At 53.9% G+C, this 20174-nt stretch overlaps 1 long non-coding RNA gene across 2 annotated transcripts; it reads right to left on the bottom strand.

Moving 5' to 3' along the window:
• Positions 1–17380: 17380 nt before the first annotated feature.
• LOC123607617 lies at positions 17381–19967 on the bottom strand. 2 transcript variants are annotated; one of them, XR_006716807.1, is made up of 3 exons: positions 19281–19967; positions 19079–19149; positions 17381–17568 (listed from the first exon to the last, which is right to left on the bottom strand). It is a non-coding gene; the product is annotated as an uncharacterized LOC123607617 (long non-coding RNA). The 2 variants fall into 2 exon arrangements; XR_006716808.1 differs by lacking the exon at positions 17381–17568 and having other exon boundaries at positions 18514–19149.
• Between the last annotated feature and the right edge of the window lie 207 nt (positions 19968–20174).

Raw genomic sequence — 20174 nt, 5'->3', positions numbered from 1 at the left:
TCTGTCTTTTATTTGGATACTGTAACCCATTTACATTTAAAGTAGTTAATATTCGGGAAGGGCTTGCTTCTACCATTTTGTTATTTATATTTCATATTGTTTTATACCATTTTTGTGTCTCATTTCCTCCATTACTACCTTGTTTTGTGTTTAATTTCTCTAGTATACTGTTTTTATTCCAATCTCATTTTCTTTTCTTAATAGTTTCTGTTTATTTTCTTAATTAAATCTTTCTTTGGTTATTTCCTACTTCATAACCTGGAGATAATAAGTAACATCTTTAATAGATAACAACATAGATTAAATAATACCAACTTAGACTTAATTATATAAAAACTCTACTATCATACAGCCCCTCCTTTCCTTTACATTGTTTTTGTCACAAATACATCTCTATACACTGGGTGCCCATTAACATAGATTTATATTGAATTTTTATTCATTTGGATTTTAAACCATATAGGAAAAAACAAAAGAAGAGTTATAAGCCCCAAATACAGTACCTAGCTCTCATATTTTTCTCTATAGTTGCTTTTACACATGTTCTTTATTTTTTCATATGGCTTTGAGTTTCTATCTATTGCCCCTTTATTTCAGCCTGAAGAAATCTTTTTAGCATTTTTTAGAGGTCAGGCCTAAATGTAATGAGCTCCCTCAGCTTTTGATTACCCAGGAATGTCTTAATTTTGCCTTCATTTTTAAAAAATTTTTATGTATGTATGTATGTATTTTGAGAGATACAGAGTGGGGGAGGGATAGAGAGAGAGGGAGAGGGAGAGAGATTCCCAAGCAGGCTCTGTGCTGTCAGCACAGAGCCTGATGGGGGGCTTGAACCCATGAACTGTGAGATCACAACTGAGCTGAGACTGGGAGTTGAACACCTAACTGACTGTGTCACCCAGGCACCACTCACCTTCATTTTTGAAGGAGAGTTTTGCCAGATATAAAATTCTTGATTAACGGTTACAGTTGACCCTTGAACAACAAAGGTTTGCACTGCACGGGTCCACTTATATGCAGATTCTTTTCAACAATTACAGTACAGCCCTGTAAATATAATTCCTCTTCCTTATGATTTTAACAACATCTTTTCTCTACAGTACTTTACTATAAAAGTACAGCATTGTAACACACAAAATATGTGTTGAGTGTCTATGTCATTGGTAGGGCTTCCAGTCAATAGTAGGCTATTAGTAGTTAAGTTTTGGGAGAGTCAAAAGTTGTACATGGACTTTTGGCTGCATGGCAGGGGGGAGGGGGGTCTGCCCCAATCCCCACACTGTTCAAGAGTTGACTGTATTTCTTTCAGAACCTTAAATCTCTCACCACCTTCTTTCTGGCCTCCATGCTTGCTGTGGGGAAATTGGCTGTTTTTCTTACTGAGAATCCCACGTACGTGAACATGACAAATTTCTCACTTGCTGTTTTCAAGATTCTTTCTTTGCCTTTATCTTTTGAAAAATATGATCATAGTGTGTCACAGTACGGATGTCTTTATTTGCCTGAAGTTCACTGACATTCTTGGATGCTCAGATTTAGGTATTTCCTCATTTTGGTGAGTTTCGGCAATTATTTCTTAAAATATTCTTCCTTTTCTCCCTCCTCATCTTCTGGGACTCCATTACGCATCTGTTGTTACACTTAATGGTACCCCAGGGATCTCTTAGGAGATCCTTCATTTTTCCTCATTCTTTTCCTTTCTGCTTTTCAGACTGGAGCATCTAAATGGGGCTATCCTCAAATGTGTTGATTTTCTTCTTCCTGATAAAATCTGTTGTTGAACCTCCCTAGTGAGTTCTTCATTTTAGATACTGTCTTTTCAACTTCAGAATTTCTACTTGGTTTATTTTCATATTTTCTTTCTGTGTGCTTATATTCTCTATTTATTTAGACTTCATTTTCCTGGTTTCCTTCAGTTTTTGTCTATGATTTTCCTTTAGCTCTTTGAGCAGATTTAAGATTATTGAGTTAAAGTCTTTTCATAATAAATCCAAGGTCTGGGCTTCCTCAAGGACAATTTCCATCTATCTATTTTTTCCTGTGAGTGGGTTATACTTTCTTTTTTCTTTCTATGTGGTGTAATTTTCTGTCAATAACTGGACATTTTGAATATTATGATGTGGTAACTCTGGAAATCAAAATCTCCCTCTCCCCAGGGTTTGCTGCGGCTGCTTTTTTTGTGGGCTGTAGTCGTTTAGTGCCTCTTTCTGGAATACCATTCCTTGTCATGTGCGGTCACTGAAGTCCCAGTTGTGCGAGCTCAGTGGTCAGCTAGTGATTTAACGGACAGGTCACATGCCTGAAGCCAACGTCGTAAAATACTCTCCCAGGATTGGCAGATCAGCTTGCGTTTGTGTGCTCCCTCCACGCTTGGCCACGCCATTTACAATCCCGCCCTAGCCTTCACTTCCAGCTTGAGCAGAGCATGAATGTTGGTCAGAGATAAAAGGGGAGGGTCTTCCCAGACCTTCCTGAGCTCCCAGCCCTGGGCATGTGTGTGGCCTCCCAGACCCTCCAGGAAATGTGGGACATGTTCAAAGCTTTATTCCCTTGTGCTTATCCTCCCCCCAGCCTCATCCTAAACCTTCAGTCTGTTTGCTGCCTGTTCTGCTGTTACCCCTTGCCTCGTGCTAACATATCTGTCTTCAAATGCCTCTGACAAATGCCACCCCCAAGTCTGTTCCAGCCCTGCGAAGGTCCCAAGGAAAGTAAAACAAAGCCCCCAAGCAATCCTTCTGGGAGGCACCTGCCAGACACACAGCTATACATTTAGGAGACCATGGTCAGTATTGCCCCTTCTGGCACAAGCGAGTCACATGAGGAACACAGGCCAGCATCCCCACAGCCACCATGGAGCTGGGACGTGCGGGGTTGTAGGAGGGCAAGTTAAAATGCCACAGTAGGGTCATCCTGAAATTCAGGAGCTTCTTTCTTCATAAAACATTCCCCTGGGTGACAAATTTTTTTATTAGATTCCGGAATTTGGAAACGTTGTTTATGATCGTGTTTTCCAGCTTAATCAGCACTTGAGTGGAAGAGACCCGCTGGCTGCTGGGTCAGAGGACGGGGCTGCAGGGATGAGAAGAGTCACATGGGTGCCCCGGGCCCGGACGGTGGCGGTGAGAACAGGAAGGGAGACGTGGCGTACTGAGAAGGTACGGACAGAAGGGTCTGCAGACAGGTTGGAAAGCCGGTCACGAAAACTCTGGATTTTCCATGACAGGCCTGACTCCTGTAGGAGCCTCCAGACTGGTCTCCCTGTGCCCGGCTCAAACTTCTGTCACCTGTTCTCAACAGAGCAGCCGGCGTGAGCCTTTCAAACGCCAAATCGGGTTATGTTACTCCCATGCTCCAGCGCCCCGTCTCAAGTTCCTACCATGGCCGGCAGAGCCCTGCGTAATCTGACTCCTTGAGACCTCTCTGTTACCCCTCCGAACCCACTCACTCTGTTCCATGCCAGCCTCGTTGCTGGTCCTCCCACTCACCATACAAGTTTCTGCCTCAGGACCTTTACACTTGTGTTCCCCGATACACTGGGCTCCTCCCTCACTTCCTTATGTATCTAGGCAAATGCCACTTTGCTAGAGGTGCCCTCCCCAGCTGCCTTGTGCAAACAGCAGATTCGACCACTCCCGCTTGTCCTGGCACTTCCTGCTTCCCTTTTAATTTTTTTGATGTGTATTTATTTTTGAGAAAGACAGAGACAGAGCGTGAGTGGGGGAGGGGCAGAGAGAGAGGGAGACACAGAATCGGAAGTAGGCTCTGGGCTCCGAGCCGTCAGCACAGAGCCCGACGCGGGGCTCAAGCCCACAAATCGTGAGATGCTGAGCTGAGCCAAGATCCCGACCTGAGCCGAAGTTGCACGCTTAACTGACCGAACCCCCCGGGTGCCCCTGGTTGCCTCTTTACCTGATCATTCTCCCTCCACATCCCCTTTGCCCCACAGGATGTTAGCTGTGAGCATGAGACCGTGGTTTTCCTCGTGTCTGTGTCCCCAGCACCTTGAACAACACCTGCAGGCAGGACAGTGAAGTGCATCTTTCCTGAGGTCACAAATTATACAGTCTCACGAGAGACACGGTCATTCTGCTCGGAGACTCCACGGATGAGAAGGGAAGAGAAACCGCACACCAGCGATGGTTTACAAAAAGGATGGGCCCCATGCTGCCAACAGGCACAGGGAGGAGGGTCAACAGTGTTCCTGGGATTCGCTGAGCCCTGTGGACACGATGGCACGAGAGGACCAGGCAGCCTGCAGCCCCATTGGGACGATCCTGCCTCGTCCTTTTTTGGTCCACCTAAGGCTTCATTTGAAGAGAAAAAAAGCAAAATATTCCTGAACCTTAAAATAATGTTGAAAAATAACTAGCCCACAAAAATTAACTCCAAATGGATTAAAGACTTGAACATAAGACCTGAAACCATAAAGCCCCTAGAAGGACACACGGGTAGTACCTCCGGCACATGGGTCTGGGCGAGGATTTTTTTTAATGTGAACCAAAAGCAAAAGCAACAAAAGCAAAAACAAACAAGTGGGGAGACATCAAACTATAAGAGCTTCTGCGCAAAAACGGAAGCCGTCAACACAATGACATTTTTCTACCGAATGGAGGATCATGTTTGCGAGTCATACATCCGAAAAGGAGTTAATGTCTAAACTATATAGTAAATTCATACAACTCAGTAGCCCAAAAAAAAAAAAACAAAAACAAAAACAATCAAATTTAAACATTGGCCAAGGAACTGAGCAGACATTTCTCTGAAGAATTCATCCAGATGTCAACAGACACACGAAAATGTGCTCCGCATCAGTCATCGTCGGGGAAATGCAAGTCCAAGCCATGATGAGACACCACCCCACACCTGTCAGAGTGGCTGACATTAACAGGAGACGACAGGTGCCGGCCAGGAGGCCGAGGAAGGGGAGGCCTCGTGCACGGTTGGTGGGAACGCAGACTGGTGCAGCCTCTCTGCCTGCGGCCCAGCCATCTCACTACCCGGTATTCGCCCAAAGGAAACGAAATTGTCAACTTGAAGGTACCTCCACCCATGCCGACTGCAGCCCTGTTCACAGCCGCCAACACGTGGAAACCTACGTGGCCACTGGCAGAGGAGCGGATGCTGAGGAAGATGTGGTTCTCTCTCTCTCTCTCTCTCACACACACACACACACACACACACACACTGGAATATTATTCAGCCATAAAAAAGACAAGTACCATATGATGTCTCTTATACACAGAATCCAAAAACGAAACAGAACGAAACCGAGCCCATAGATGCAGAGAACAGGTTGGTGGTTCCCACAGTCCGGGGGTGGGGGAGTGAGTGAACTGTTGTTCCATGTTTTGGTTTAAGCAAGTTGACTAATAAAAGAGGAAAAGAAAGAAAACAGCTGGTCTACGCCACAGGCAGAGTCGGTACCCAATTCCTACGCTCTGGCCCCTGCCTGGGGGAGCCCTGCCACTGACCACTGCAGGGTCAGGGCTCTGCTCCCTGGTCCTAAAATCCGACACGAAGGGGCTTCCGTGCGGTGCCCTCCAGCTCCAACAGTGTGGATCCGAGTCCGTAAACATTTGGCCAAACAGAGCAGAGCACCCTCATGAATAAAACGGTTGAAACCAAGGATTCACCAACCGTTTACTTTTCCCCCGGGGGACTCTCTGCCATCGCTTGGCTTTGACCATCGGTCCTTGGAATGAGGTTTAATGAGCAGCTGTGATTCAGGCCGTGCAGTTGCATTGAGTTGAACTTTGATATTACATTTTTCATTCGCTTCCTTGCATTTGAGAGATTTGCACCAGGTTTAGGAAGACTCCCTTCTCAGCTTTGTTTACAACAGACGCTAGGGAACTGCAGCCAAGAAGGGAGAAGCACCATCACCTTTCCTCATAAACTTTCATCCGCTTCCCCAGTAGATGCAAAAAAAAAACCCCAAAGCAGGTGGGGGGGTGGTGCACAGACCCCACAGAAACACACTGAGGCCTCTCCTCTTAAAGACACACAATCCTCACGTCACATTTTTTAAAACCCTTGACATTTAAAAGAAAGGTTGCCTCCTGCGAAAGCCGTTTCTGATTAACTGTTACGGCCAGTAATGCAAAACCAAATCCCATGGGGTTCTTTATCACAACGGGACTTACAGTCTTTGAAAAATAGGAACAATCAATATCTAAAAGCACCCCACTAGGGAATGGGGAGCGTGTGCTGGCGGATGAGGGGCTCTCCGTGGGGTAACGAAAATGTTCCAGAATCAGATTATGGGATGATTGCACAAGGACATTAAAAGCCATGGAACTGTGCCATTTAAAGGGGTGAACTGCACCAATGTGCCTGAGCAGGAGGATCAGGAAGGGTCTATGGGTCAGCGAGGCTATCACAGCTCTCCCCCGACCCACAAAGCCCCACACAGCCCCCTACATTCACTGGCCCCTCTCCCTGTGTGTGGCTGGCTGTGTCCAAGCCCCACACCAGCCTCTACTCCAGACCACTCCAACTGGGGTCCCCGTCCTGCCACCTGCCATGCGTCCCCGAGGGGCTCCCTGTAACCCGCCCCCCCAAGCTCAGCCACAGGCGCTGTCCTGACCATGGCTGCCTCCTCTTTGGTCTGCCCCCCAAAGTCGACTGTCACACAGCCCCCAAGGGACACGCTCAGGTGCACGGGCTGGCCATGCGGTTCCAGACGCTGAAGCCCACCCCCCCCCCCCGCCCCAGACTACAAATCCAAGCCCTGTGCACCTGACGCACACACCTGGGCAGCCTCGCAGCACCTGCCCTGGGCGTCCACTGTGCACTTCTGTGGTTCCTGGGCCCATTTGTTCCCACGCGCTCAGCGATTGTGGGGCCGACCTGGCCTCAGTAACCTGGTGACTCTGCAAACCAGAGAAATGTGTCGAGAGCTGCCCTGCCCTCCCGCTCAGTGCAGCTGGGAACGAGTTCGAGGGGGCCCGGGCGCCCCGCTCCATAGGTGACCCTGCACAGGGGAGGGCGGATCCGAGGGACGAAGGGGGCCCTGGGGGTGTGCCCGCCCTGTCCACCTCTTGAAGGCTGGGTGGGGGGGCTGCGGGGGGGCTGCACTCCTTACAGCATCCCGGGCCCCCTGTGACCCCTTCCCCTCTGGTCAAGGTCCCCTGGAGAGTCTGTCCTCCCCTCCCCTCCCCTCTCCCACCAGCCCTCACCCCAACCCCATCACCATGCACGGCACCACTGGCCTGTTCAACCCTCCTTCTGTTCAGGAGTCGAACTATTTTATGAAGTTTCTACTGGATTTGAAATCAGACCTCGGAGGCAGGTCCTCACGGGGCTCCTGTCAAGTCTCATTGGCTAATTGGACCATCACTCAGGGAGCACGCCCATCAGCCCGGAGGCTTCGTGGCTGGGTCCTCGGGCTGCCCAGGGGGATGACCCCGGTGGGCCACACCAGCCTCTGCCCCAGAACCGACAGACCCCATGTCTGCAGACGGCGGCCCCGGCGGCGTGGATGGCGACCCCCAGGAGAATGTGCTGAGTAAGCCCGGATCCGTCCAGTTTCGAGGTTAAAGGCTCCTGGTCACAGTGATGTCTCCATCCTCCTCCTCCACCGCACTCGGGACTCACTGTATGCATATTCTCGAAGGTTTTCCACGTTGATCTGGGATGCACTAATGTCCTCTCGTGGGGTGCCCTGGGGGCCGACAGGTGCCGACGCTTTGTGGCCTGAGCTCAGGTCTCCCGGACACTCTCCTTGTAGCAATGACCCAACAGCGGCTTTAGCCCTGACACAAACCCTCGGTAAGTGCTAGAACTCTCCGCTTGGTGGTCAAGGACACTGCAGGGAATGCATGCCTTCCCCAGGACGCTCGCTGCTTCTAAACCGGGAAGGACCCGAGACCCACCTTCCCTGAGGGTGTGAGCGCATCTTCTGGATGAAAAGACACTGCTACCTATGTGTCCCCCACATCCAGAGTCGCCTCACCTGCTCTCACCTCAGGAGACACCTGTCTGCCTCAGATCCCTGCTAAGACCTTCTTGTCTTGATGTTGTTAAACTCTTTTGAGCCTGTGTCTCTTGCCAGCCAGGCTGGATCCGATTTGGACAGGGCACTTGGGGAGAAGGCCTGTGGGGATGCCACCCCAGGTTCAGGTGGGCCGTGGGGCCAAGAGCAGGAAAGGAAGATTCTCCCCACTCAGGAGCCCACTTCTGCCTCTTTACACTTGGATCCTTTGAGTCTGGGGGTCATTGGGAAGGGTCTGTGGTTTAAGCACGTAGGGACGGGGGTGGGGCTAAAGTGGAGCACCCTGAAACCCACCACCCACCCAGCTCTGCAGCCCTACACTGCCCCCGTGCAGCCCCCACACTGTCCCCGTGCAGCCCCACACTGTCCCCGTGCAACCCCACACTGTCCCCGTCCAGCCCCCACACTGTCCCCGCCCAGCCCCCACACAGTCTCCGTCCAGCCCCACACTGTCCCCGTCCAGCCCCCAGACTGTCCCCGTCCAGCCCCCACACTGTCCCCGTGCAGCCCCACACTGTCCCCGTCCAGCCCCATAGGGGACAGGAGGACCCGAGTCCGTATGGCTGTGAGGAGGTCACCACAGAGTGGGCCAGGGCCCCTGCCATGTCCGTGGGTTCACCAGCCCACACCCCCAGGTCCAAGGGGAGAGTCATACACCTCGGTCTCACCCACACCCTGCACCTCTCCTTGCTCCTCCCTGCAGTCGCCCCGATGTCTCCCAGAGCATGGAAGTCCAAGGCTGTTGTCTGGTGGGTCAGCTTGGGCAGAACGTGGATGGCTCACCAGGTGCGTGCAGGCTCCCCCACCAGCCGTGCCACGGCCCTGCCACACTCACCACTGCCCAGACTCGCCGCCCTGCGCTGGCCTCAGGGACCTTCTCAGGAGCCTTTCAGCTGGACGGCGGCTCCACACTGCTCTTCTGTGCTCTGGGCCCCCCCTCCGGCCACCATGTGCCCTCTGGCCCGTCCTCAGCCATTTTTCTCGTCCCCTTGAACACCGGGCCCTCCGTCAGCCCGCCAGGCCCCATCCTGGGCTGCTGTGGGCGGCTCGAGCTTCTCTCTAGTCCAGAAAGCTGCCTGGCCCACAGGCGGGACTGGACGGGCGCCTTGGCATGGGCTTCTCCTCGTCTTCCAGATGGCACGGCGTCCCGTCTGCCGGCAGGCGCAGGTGCACACACCGCCCGGCAAGGCAGGTGGGGGAAACCGGAAAGCTCTAGGGCTAGAAAGATGCCAACAGCTGGACCACCCTACTGAGCTCTCAGCACCACAAAGGAGCTCTGGGGACCGTGGTCAGTGTCGCGAACCTGCCGTCCCCAGGACGCGGGACTTACACTCTGGACTTTCATTTCTCCTTCTTCACATGGGGCAATGTCCCTTTCTCGACGTAGGAAGGATCACGGAAGCGACACATCACGCCCGGCACGCGCCAGCACCCAGCATATGCCCCTTCTAACAGGCTCTAGAAGCAACCTTCCTGCTAGGAAAGCAGGATGGGGAAGCGAGTGTCAGGGCACTGGACGGCGGGACGTGAAGGGTCTCGAGCACTTGCGGGGCCTGACTTGGCTCCTTCAGCAGGTGAAGAAACAGGGAGGTCCCCTCAGGCGCAGCTGGTTTGCTACTCGCAAACATGGTGGGAGAAAGAGCAGCCAAAGGTCCTGGCATGGGCCGTGGGGGCCACAGGACAGCCACCGCAGTGAGGGGACACCAGGCAGCTCTGCTCCTTGCAGCTGTGCCCGAGGGGGGCAGGTGGAAGGTCTCGGCCCTCTTGAAACCTGGGGAGGCCGTGAGAAACTCGTGACAGCCCCTTCCACCCAGGAAGCGACTTAGGGCAGTTCCCCACAGGCCCCCGAGATCGATCCCAGGGTCTGGGAGGACCACAAGGCATTCTGCAAAGACCTGCACTCAGCCACAGCTCCAGCCTTGCGTGTGGCCCACGTGGTCACCAGGGCCCCAGGGAGGAGCCAGCCCCCTTCCACGGGGACAGGGCACAGACAGAGTGGCAAACAGCAGGACTCAACAACGGTGAGAGCCTTGCTCTGAGCTTGGGGTTTCCCCCAAACGGCACCAGGAGCCCTCCAGGAATTCGAAGCAAAATAACCACCTAATCAAGTTGGCGCCAGGTTTGGCTGTTAGTTTTCCCGAAAGCAGAAGAGAGCGAATATTCAAATCATCACTCAATGGGGAGGGCAGTTTTTTTATTAAATAATATTAAATAACAACAGATTTTCAACTTGGCTCTGCTTAATATCCCGACTAAACTCCGTTAATAATCGAGAAGCTAAGAAAACATGTTTTTCGTGATTTTTCTCGGGCTGCCCCGCGCTCCCTCCGTTCCCTGGAGGTGGGTGTATTTTTATGTTATGAGAGGCCAGCTTTTCAGCAGGCATTCTGAGAAAGAGGGGCTTTTTGCGGGGATGAGAGTGGGAAGCTCCCGATGTAGATTCCAGAGGAAGCTGGGGTTTGGACAGGAGAGAGAGGTTCAGCTTTGCTCAGAGTTTACTTAGTACCGCACAGGCAGGTCAGGGTCAGGTCAGAGTGGGACCTTCTGCCCTCGAAGCCAAGCCCAAGGGTGAGGAGATACTGTGGGCAGAGCACGAAGTCTGCATCTACTTTTAAGATGGATGGTGAACGTTCTGGCTCTGTGTCCCCTCACCAGGGGTGCAGCTGAGCGGCCCTTCCGGAACTTTCCACACAGCACCAGCTTCCAGGAGGGTCAGGGAGCCTAGGACCTCGGAGGCTGCAGCCTGTGTCTCAAAGGCCCTGGGGCTTCAGCCTGAGGCCCTGCTTTCGGATGTGCCCACTGGAGCGATGCACTTGCCCCGGGGGCGCAGGGGCACCCACAGGGGAAGGGCCTCCAGCAGCCTTTTCAAAAAGTGGTGAGTTCCTTCCTCTGAAGTGGCTCAGGGTCCCCTCCCCAGGAAACAGCCTTGGCCTGGGGGTGTCCCTCGGTTGCCACATGGATGCTGACCGCTGACGGCACACGTGTCCCCCCTCATCCAGGGCCCCCCCAGATGCACACGTCCAAGGCCTCACCTCGCCCCAGCTCCTCAGGCCCGCAGTCCAGTGACCACAGCCCCTGCTGGGCAGCCGAAGGCCCACCCAGCGTGCACTTGTGCCCCCGTACAAGTGCTCTGACACCCACCACACTGGACTCGGCTCCCAGGCCTCCCAGCTACCCTGCTCTGGCCACCCCCTGGGACCAATCCCATGGCCCTGCGTGACGCCAGCCCAGAGATGATGCCTCCAATTTCACCGCATTTCACCCACTTCTGGACCCCATGAAATTTGAGTATCTGGAGGGAAAACGGCACCTGGGACCCTGTGTGTGCACAAGAAGGTGCCGGAACAGTCAGAGCAGGCTGGCTTCAAGGGCAGCATGATCCAGGGGCACACCCACCTTTCCTCGTGTTCATTCCCTCACTCTGCCAGCACCTGGGTCCACCTGGGGGACTGGAGGCCAGCGGGTCCCCTACAGATGGGTCCATACAGCACTCCCTCCTTGTGGGGCGGACGAGTGAATCAAAAACTTCACTTGGAAAGTTCAACACATTACAGACACTTTTATTCATTTCCAACATCAGCCACATAAATTTTTAGCTAATTAAAAGTTTAACAGCCTCGGGGCCCCCGGGGGGCTTGGTCGGTTGAGCGGCCGACTTTGGCTCAGGTCATGATCTCACGGTTCCTGGGTTCGAGCCCCATGTCGGGCTCCGTGCCGACAGCTGGGAGCCTGGAGCCTGCTTCGGATTCTGTGTCTCCCCCTCTCTCTGCCCCTCCCCTGCTCATACTCCGTCTCTGTCTCTCAAAAATGAATAAATGTTAAAAAATATATACATTTTTTAAGCTTAACAGTCTCAACCCATGGCATGGTGTTTATAGTCACTGAACACTTACCCTACTGGGATAAAAGGGGGAAGTTTAACAGTTCAGGGCTCTTTCACCATAGGAAATTCCTCACAGCCATTGAAAGGATGATGTAGGTATGTGTGAGCTCGTAGAAGGAGCCGGCGACACGCTTTGCAAGAAAAAAGCTGCCGCACACCATCCTCATGTACCCTAACCCTGTTCAAATTCTACACGGCACACAAGCGTACACGAGGGCCTTGGGGACACTCACTGACCAATGGCTACATCTACCTCTGGGAGGAGAGGGGGAGCAGGTGAGAGCAGGTGGGAAGAGGTGAGGGCAGGGAAACCACCTAAGAGCAGGTGGAGACAGGTGAGGGCAGGTGGGGGCAGGTGGAGCTATGTGGGGACAGGATGGCTGGGTTTTCCCGGAGCAAACCTTCGCTCGTCCTGAAGGCAAGGGCCACAGTGCATTCGGCCACTGAGTGGAGAGCCCCTTGGGCCTTCCTGGGGATGGCGAGGGGGGCATCCTTGCTAGCACTCATCTCCCCTGGGACTATGAGCTGCCGGTGCCCCATTAGAGGTGAGCTTCCGGTCTCCTGGACGAAGGCAGACGAGATTCCTGGGGAAGCGCCAGGCCGGTCCCCCGGGGCCCTTGGCCATGGCTGTGGGCGGGGAGATGCCTCAAAGTGAGTAGGATTGAATCTGACCCCGTGTTTTTATGAAGATCCTCTATCTTCAAGTCGGGGGGGGGGGTGGGGGGAGGGAGGCGAGACCATCTAACAGCCGCGCTGTGACCAGGAGGGTCCACACCAGGAGGGCTGACAGCCTGCCACCGACTCCCCGCGGCCCCTTCCCGAGCCTTTGTCCGTCTCCTGGGCCAGCACGCAGTCCTGCAGGTCTAGGCTCCTGATGGAACATGGACTATTCTCGGGACCCCCTACGCCCATGAGAGCCCCTCGGCCAGCACAGGTGACCCGCCGACCTCCACGGCCTGCTGTCCGCACTCTCCCGGGTCACGGGTCCCCGCCCCTGCTCACCAGCACTGCGGTCCCGGATCAGTCACAGCCCAAAAGTTGTGGTCTGGCAAGTGACGTCGATGAGGACGTGAGTAGACCCAACGCAAAGAATTACAGGTCCAATCCTGGAGGATTTCTGTGTCATGGCTCAGTGTCTGTTGTGACCCTACAGAGAACGTCAGGCCCCTCTGGAATGTGACAGGAAAGCCCGTTTCCCCGACCTCTGCCCTGACCAGAAACTTCTCCAGATTCCTGCTTGCTGGAGGTCACCGTGGCGGCCAAGAGCGGAGCCTCCTTGTCTCAGAACCACGCGGGAGGGGGTGGGTGAGGAGACAAGCATACTCCGAATGGAAAACTCTTCTGCTACCGAACATTCAGACCCCATTTCCTGGATCTCTCGGGGGCCCAATCCTGCTGTTCCTCAAGGTGCTTCTGTCCCTGTGTGTCTGGGGATTTGGGAGTTGGAGCAGGTGCACAGCCAGGTGTGACGGCAAGCGTGTGATGTTGAGTCCCGGCCCCGCCTGCAGGCGGGCGGTTTGCACCCTCCCACCAGGGGCCGTGGGACCAGCCAGAGATCCCGCCCCTCGGGCGACAGGACATCCTCTCCGTGGATTCTGCCCCTGCCCTGGCCCAGCACCGCCCCCATCGCAGCCCAGGAGGAAAGGACCAGCCACCTGGGCACAGCCCCAGAGGTCGGGCGGGGAGCAGTGGACACACACATCACAGAAGACACCAGTTAACTCGAAAACCCCTCCTCTCTACATGAACGGGGTGGATTCTTCGATCCTAAAGAGGCAGGCAGAGGCCAAAAGCCAACATGTGTCCACTTGGTGTGGAAACCTGCACCACTCAGCCTCTGTTTGGTCATAGGGCCCGGGACCTCAGCAGGTCTACAGACTGGACAGACAGCCCAGCCGGAGCCACCCCCGCCCCCCACCACCGGCCGTTCGGTGAGGCCGCGCTTCTGCTCCCCCCAGTGAGCGCGCCCAGAAGACGCAGACAGGAGAGGCCCCCCGGGCCTGGGAGCCCTCAGGACCCTGCACTTGGAGCCCCGAGACCCTGTCTGCCTGACGCCGGGGCCCCCACCCGCCAAACCGCCCACCGACTTGGCCGCCCGCGTGACTCTCCTCCTTAGACTTCAATCTAACGAAACCCTATTTATCCTCAAAGCTTCTGGGGTGAGGAAAGCGGCTACAAGGGCAACAATGCCTGCCCGTCAGGACTCAGAAGATAAAGTTGACCTGACTGATCTGTGAGGGGACCACAGGTCACCCCTCCAGCAAGACACACAGCCAATGCTCCAGCGAGTGCACCCAGTGTAACCTTGGGAAACGTGGGGTCACAGGAGCCAACTACCCTCCGCAAACACCTACGCTGAAATAACAGAACTTGTGGATACGTTTCTACTCATTACTCTTAGATTTTTTGAAGGGTCGGTATTTTAAGTTTTTTTTGAGTTGAACTTGCGGGACTCCATAGGAGTTGACATTTCCAAGTACCCCGAGTTTCCATGCTTGCTGCGGGACCGCAGAGAGGTGCCCGTTTTCAAAAAGGGGAGACAGCGGTCCTTCCGAAACAGACCGCATCTGCACAGCCCTCCTTCACTTCTACCCAGCCCCCAGCGACAAAGACGGACAAAACGCCCCTCTTGCAGCCAGCTGTAAGACCTGCAAACCACGGCCACGCAGTCAACCTGCTTGGCTGGCCAGGCGGCCCCACTGGGGAGATTCCTCTGGCTTCCTCGTCCCGTGAGGCTGAAAGTTCTCCCCACCGTGGGTGTGCTGGTGGGTTCCACCCACGACTGAGAGCACTTCCTGGGGATGGTTGCTGCAGAAAACAAAGTTATGAGTATCTGCTGGGAATTTCGCAGGTGTTTGGTTTGTGAACAGAAACACCAGCTTTCCAAGAGCAGGGTTCCAGACGCCCTCCCAAGCCATTCCCCGTGGGCAGAGGGAACACACAGGGTCCTGATGGCAAGGGGTTCAGAGAAGGCTCCCTTCCATCGGAAAAAAGGGGCTTTTAGAACCAGCTTTCTGGTGAACTTAATATGTTAACATGTTGTGAGACCGTGAACTATAAGGAAGAGAGATTAGGTCTTTGTCCCAGTTTCCAACACAGAGCCGCTAAAATCCTTGGGATCTCCTAAGTGCAAGAGCAGGGAGGTGTCTCTTGTGCTAACGGGGTGGGGTGGGGGCTGGTCTGTAGCTGCTGGGTCAGAACCCAGGTGACACCTGGACTGGTGTCTGGAGTGGGGAGGGGCCGTGCTGGGGGATGGAGCCCTCAGCCTGGGGGGTCTGACGCTGTCTCTCCGGGTAGATGGTGTCGATCAGCATGAACGTATTAATTAACAATTGATGACTTGGACAAATTTCAACAAGTTGCTAACTAAAGAAAAACTTTTCTCTCAAGTATTTCTTTTTTCAAAATGCCTAATTGGGTGGGTATTATCGGGTCACCATAACACCTTTTGTGACCTGATGACCTAAGTATACAAGGGTGCGCACCATGGCTCACAAGGTGGCCTTCAGCAGTTGGCAGACCGGGAGACGCAGTAACTGAGCGTCCCCTACAGACCCCGCGGGCCCCGACACTGTGCCTGCAGCGCACAGGCACACACTGCATGACTGCGTCGTAAAGGCTGGTGCAGGTTGGAAATGCCGCGGAGTAGGCCCTCTCTCCAGGAGGGAGGGACGCCAGGACTCTTGGTGTGAAAGCCAACGTGTGATGGGTGACCCCAGTTTAGGGAAGCCGTGTGTCCACCAACTGGCCAAATGGATAAGGGCGCCACCCCAAGGCCCATATGAGGCTGTGTGAGCTCGGCCACCCCAAAGACGGGGTCCCACTGCCCACTTGGGGGCCGGCACAAGGGGAGCCGGGAGCACAGTTCAATGACACACACGTCCAGAGCCACCAGGACTGAGCGAGGACGGGTGGGGACACTCCCAGGCCAGCTGTGCGGGGCAGGCCCAGGGGAGGGGACCAGCCAGATGCCAGCTCCTCCCCAGCCCCGCATGAGGCCCTGCCCTGAGACCCTGCCTTCACCTCCCTCCCTGGGCTGGCCCGACCTGTGGCCTGGATCTACCGGCCTCACTCGGGGTGACCAATGCCATCTGTTCCTCCCGAAGGGCCCACAAATATTCCTGCCAAGCTCTCCTGGCAAAGGGAGCCTGCACATGAAGCGTCACACTGATGAAGTTTTGGGGTGACGGGGGGGGGTCCAGAGCTGACGGCCCGGAAAGAATTCTTGAAGACGTCTTTGGTGCATAAAGGTGGTTTATTAAAGCACGGGGACAGGACCCATGGGCAGGAGGAGCTGCACTGGGGTCATGATGGGTAACTTGTCACATACCCTCAGCTTGGGAGGGCGCGGGGATAGAGTAAGTCTCTTAGGAATTTTGGAAGCAAGGTTTCCAGGACCTTGAGGGGGTCGCTGTGGCCAGGGAAACGCCATTTATTACCGTTTAGTAAAACCTCAGTCCTGAGACCCCTCAGGTGTATATCGGGGGCCCTAAGCCTGGAGCATGATGCCAGCGTGTGTCCTGGGGCAGTTGAGATAAAGGAAGGAGACTTACAGGGCCCTCGACGTGGGGTGATGTGAAGCTGAGATTCCCTTCTGCCCCCGCAAAGTGTCATCATGGAGGCAGCTGAGCCCCTCGAAGGAGGTCACTGCGCCGGTTTCAAGGACTGGTCAGTGAGCCGTAGGCAGTAAGGGGATTTGATGTTTCATTTGCCTCAGTTTCCCACGTCACCACGGCAAGCACTTGAACCCCCCTCCTGTTCTTGGGCGGCCAGGAGTGTCCGAGGAACATCACACAGATCCACCTGGGGGAGGGGTGCTGTCCGCCTGGGCTCTGCCCTCAGCCCACCCCACGCTCCCTCATCAAACCCATCTCCACACTTCACCACACGTGTCTCAGGTGTGTTTTTATTTCAAATCCCCCGTGGCAAGGTGGGGTGTTGTGGTCAGGGCCCCCAAACTGCTAATATGTCCGGACACACCGGCTGGAGCCCTGGACCCCAGAGGAAGTTCCATGCGGGGACCCCCAGTCTGGAGCCCTCGCACCCCCCGCCCCTGCCCAGGCAGAGGCTGTGGGGGTTGGGGTCGTCAGTTCCATAGCCCAACAGTGGCCTTCGAAGCAGTGGGATGTGCACATGCCGATTACCTTTCCTTCATCAAGCTGACCGGAATCCCAATGCTGACAAAGCTGGAATTTAGGCAAGGCTTGTGGTTCCTTCAAAGATGTGTCACCTTACCCTGGTCCAGCGTCACTATATAGTCCCCAAAGAGAGATCCCTGCCCCGCTAGGTCCCCTTCACCTGCCTCTGCCAGGCCGGGGATCCGCTCACATCTCTCGAGGTTGTTAGAGAAGGCACCTACTCTCGCTCTTAGTTTATCTTATACATTTCGGGGTCTCTTCGCACGCTCAGAGCTGCTGGATTTGTGAGGCCAACAGGCCCCCACTTTAAATAAATCTCATATTATCCTGTGACTTTAGCAACAAGCAGGGGTGGGGGGAGCCATAATCAGAAGTGTTTACACAGGCTTTATTTTTTTTAAGCCCTCAAACTAAAATTAATGAAAATTATTTCCTGCATCTCAACAAAACACGACCTATTTTTGGCCCCTAAAATTGTTTTCGACTTGAACTGATGCTTGCGCCCTTGCCAATCTTGATAATTGCTGCTCCGTCATGGCTCCAGCTAATACGTACTTTGTTAAAGTGAAAACAAGCGATAAAATCAGAAAATGCGGATTTGTATCTTCATCGTACATGCACGCGCACACACTCACAGACTCACACACACAGTCTCCCAGTCGTACACGCTCACAGGCTTGTGCATATATGTGCACCCGCACACACGCGTGTGCACACGCTCACACCCACGTGCACGGTCTTCAGGAAGTGTGTTTTCAGCTCAATGGCGAGAGCATTTCCACTGCCTCCCGAGAAACCTTCCGTCTGCTCTTTAAAAGCAGCTGATGTGCCCACACAGAGGGACACTTGCCCAGACACCCTTCCATTAGCCTACACCACCAGTTCCCGGTTCAGCCCAGACCCCCACTCAGCAGACGCTCTCCACGGGGTCCGGGAAGCCAGACCCTCCTAACAGCACACAGGTGCATTTGCGTGGGGCACATGACTCGGGGAGGGTCCCCCGACATCCTGCATGGACGTGTGGCTAAAAGAAATGGCCCTCCAGATCAACACAAATTATCGAAATAACAATCAAGGGGAAACAAATGGGTGGCCTGCCACAGGAGTTGGGCCCTTGTGATTCTGCCCTCGTTGTAGGCCGGCGGGCGAGCCCCAGGGACCCATGGAGTCAGGCTGCAGGCAGGCGAGGGGTGCCCTGTGCTGTGCACGCGCTCCGCAGAGAACCTGTTCTCCCACTCAGGTCACTGCTGCCCAAGTCAGGGCCACTCTGCCTGCCCCCCACCCCGGTCAGGGGCAGGGGGTCCATGCCTTTAGGAAACATCTGCTTGGAAAAGAAAAGAGGGCAGCCTCAAAGAGCAGTCTGTGAGCCTTTGTGGGTGACCCCCAGGGTAAACCCCACCCATGTGCTCTGGTCAGAGGCAGACGGGATAGGGGGGCATTCCACCCACACCCGACACCTCGCCAGGCTTCACCCTGTAAATATCTGGCTTCCTTTTTTCTCCTACATCCTCAAATTCAGAAAGTAACTGCAACCTCCTCAATGTAGTGAACAGTGGCCTCTGTGCAGAGAAGGGCTATTTGAAATCGCTCTGGGAAACAGCGTAGCGAAGGCCAGGTCACCGGAGACCCACGACCACTCCGGGCCAGGAAACCGCAGAATGCGTCCCTACTGTTGCAAACACCCATTGTAATGGCCTTTTCCGAGGGGCCCCCGGGTCGGATCATCATCTGCAGAACTCACACAACAGCTGCTGCAGGGATGAAACACTACAAGCCAGCTGAGGCGCCCAGCACAGCGACGGGCACTGCGTAAGTGTCCGATGAGTGGCTGATCTTGCTTCTAGTTCCGCATATCTGCCCCCCGCGATTCAGCTGCCAGAGGACCAGCAGCAGCTCATCCTGACCCTGGCCCCAAATCAAGGCTCAGCCTTCCCCCTGCTACCCCTGAGTTTTAGATCCCTGTGTCTTCGGGTGGCTAGGACACGCAACCCCACTATCATGGGTCAACACCCTCAACATCCCAGTTTTCCAGGAGGCACGGCCAATACACCAGGCTTTCCCCACCTTTTAAGCATCATTCCGCACCTGGGTTCAGGAACAGGTATCAGAGGCATGAGCGAGATCTGGTCCCTGCCCTGCGGAGGAGAAACAGGAAATCAAGGTTCTTAAAAGCCAAATAAACTCTACGATAGGAGCACAAGGAAACAGGCAGTAATGAAAAGTCTGGCGGTGTGGGCAAGGCTCAGCGGAGGATGTGACTTCTCACCAAAGCTGTCAGAGGCAGGGAACGGCCCCAAGGGCCTCTACACAAGTGAGGTGATGTGAGGATATAACTCACGGCGGCCAACAGCTACACAGGATTGTTGCACAGAGACAAGTCAGGTCAGAGGTCAGCAGGGCTGCTGCACCAAGCCTGGAATTTATCTGAGAAGTAACAAGTTTGAACGAATAGACTGCATCAGAAATAACTACAGGTGTCTCCAGCAGCTACACCTCCAGGTGGGTTTTTGAAAACCTACGCAAAACATTAGAAGGACAGAGAAAAAATTAAAAGAGAAAAAATATTTGCAACCTGTATCACAAATGATTAATAGCCTTAAAACATGGATCTTCTTCTACAGAGAAGAGAGAGGAAAATGGACAAGAAACCCACAGGAAAGCGGGCTAAGACATGAAGAGCTGACAAACGCGAGTTGGAAGTGACCTTCAAGTTCAGGAAAAGACGTTCACCTCACTCATAAAAGGAGGAAAGCAAATCCCAAGTTCCGCAGACGCTTGAACAGCTGGGTTTGAGCTGAATGTGTCCACTTACACACAGGTTTTTTTTTTTTTTTTTTCGATAAATACCATACGTCACTGCAAACGTATGTTCTCTTCGTTATGATTTTTAAAAAAAATTTTTTTTACGTTTATTTATTTTTGAGAGACAGAGGGAGATAGAGCACAAGGGGAGGGGCAGAGAGAGAGGGAGACACAGAATCCGAAGCAGGCTCCATGCTCTGAGCTGTCAGCACCGAGCCTGACGCGGAGCTTGAACTCACGAACTGTGAGATCGTGACTTGAGCTGAAGTTGAATGCTTAACCGACTGACCCCCCAGCCTTCCCAACCTTTCTTTTTCTCCCACCCAAAAAGTAGCTGCTATCAATCCAGTGTTTCTTT

This window comes from Leopardus geoffroyi, chromosome A2 (assembly GCF_018350155.1).
Source record: "Leopardus geoffroyi isolate Oge1 chromosome A2, O.geoffroyi_Oge1_pat1.0, whole genome shotgun sequence".
In the NCBI taxonomy this organism is placed as follows: Eukaryota; Metazoa; Chordata; class Mammalia; order Carnivora; family Felidae; genus Leopardus; species Leopardus geoffroyi.
The sequence above is the reverse complement of the archived record's forward strand: the minus strand, read 5'-3'. Positions and strand labels throughout refer to the sequence as shown.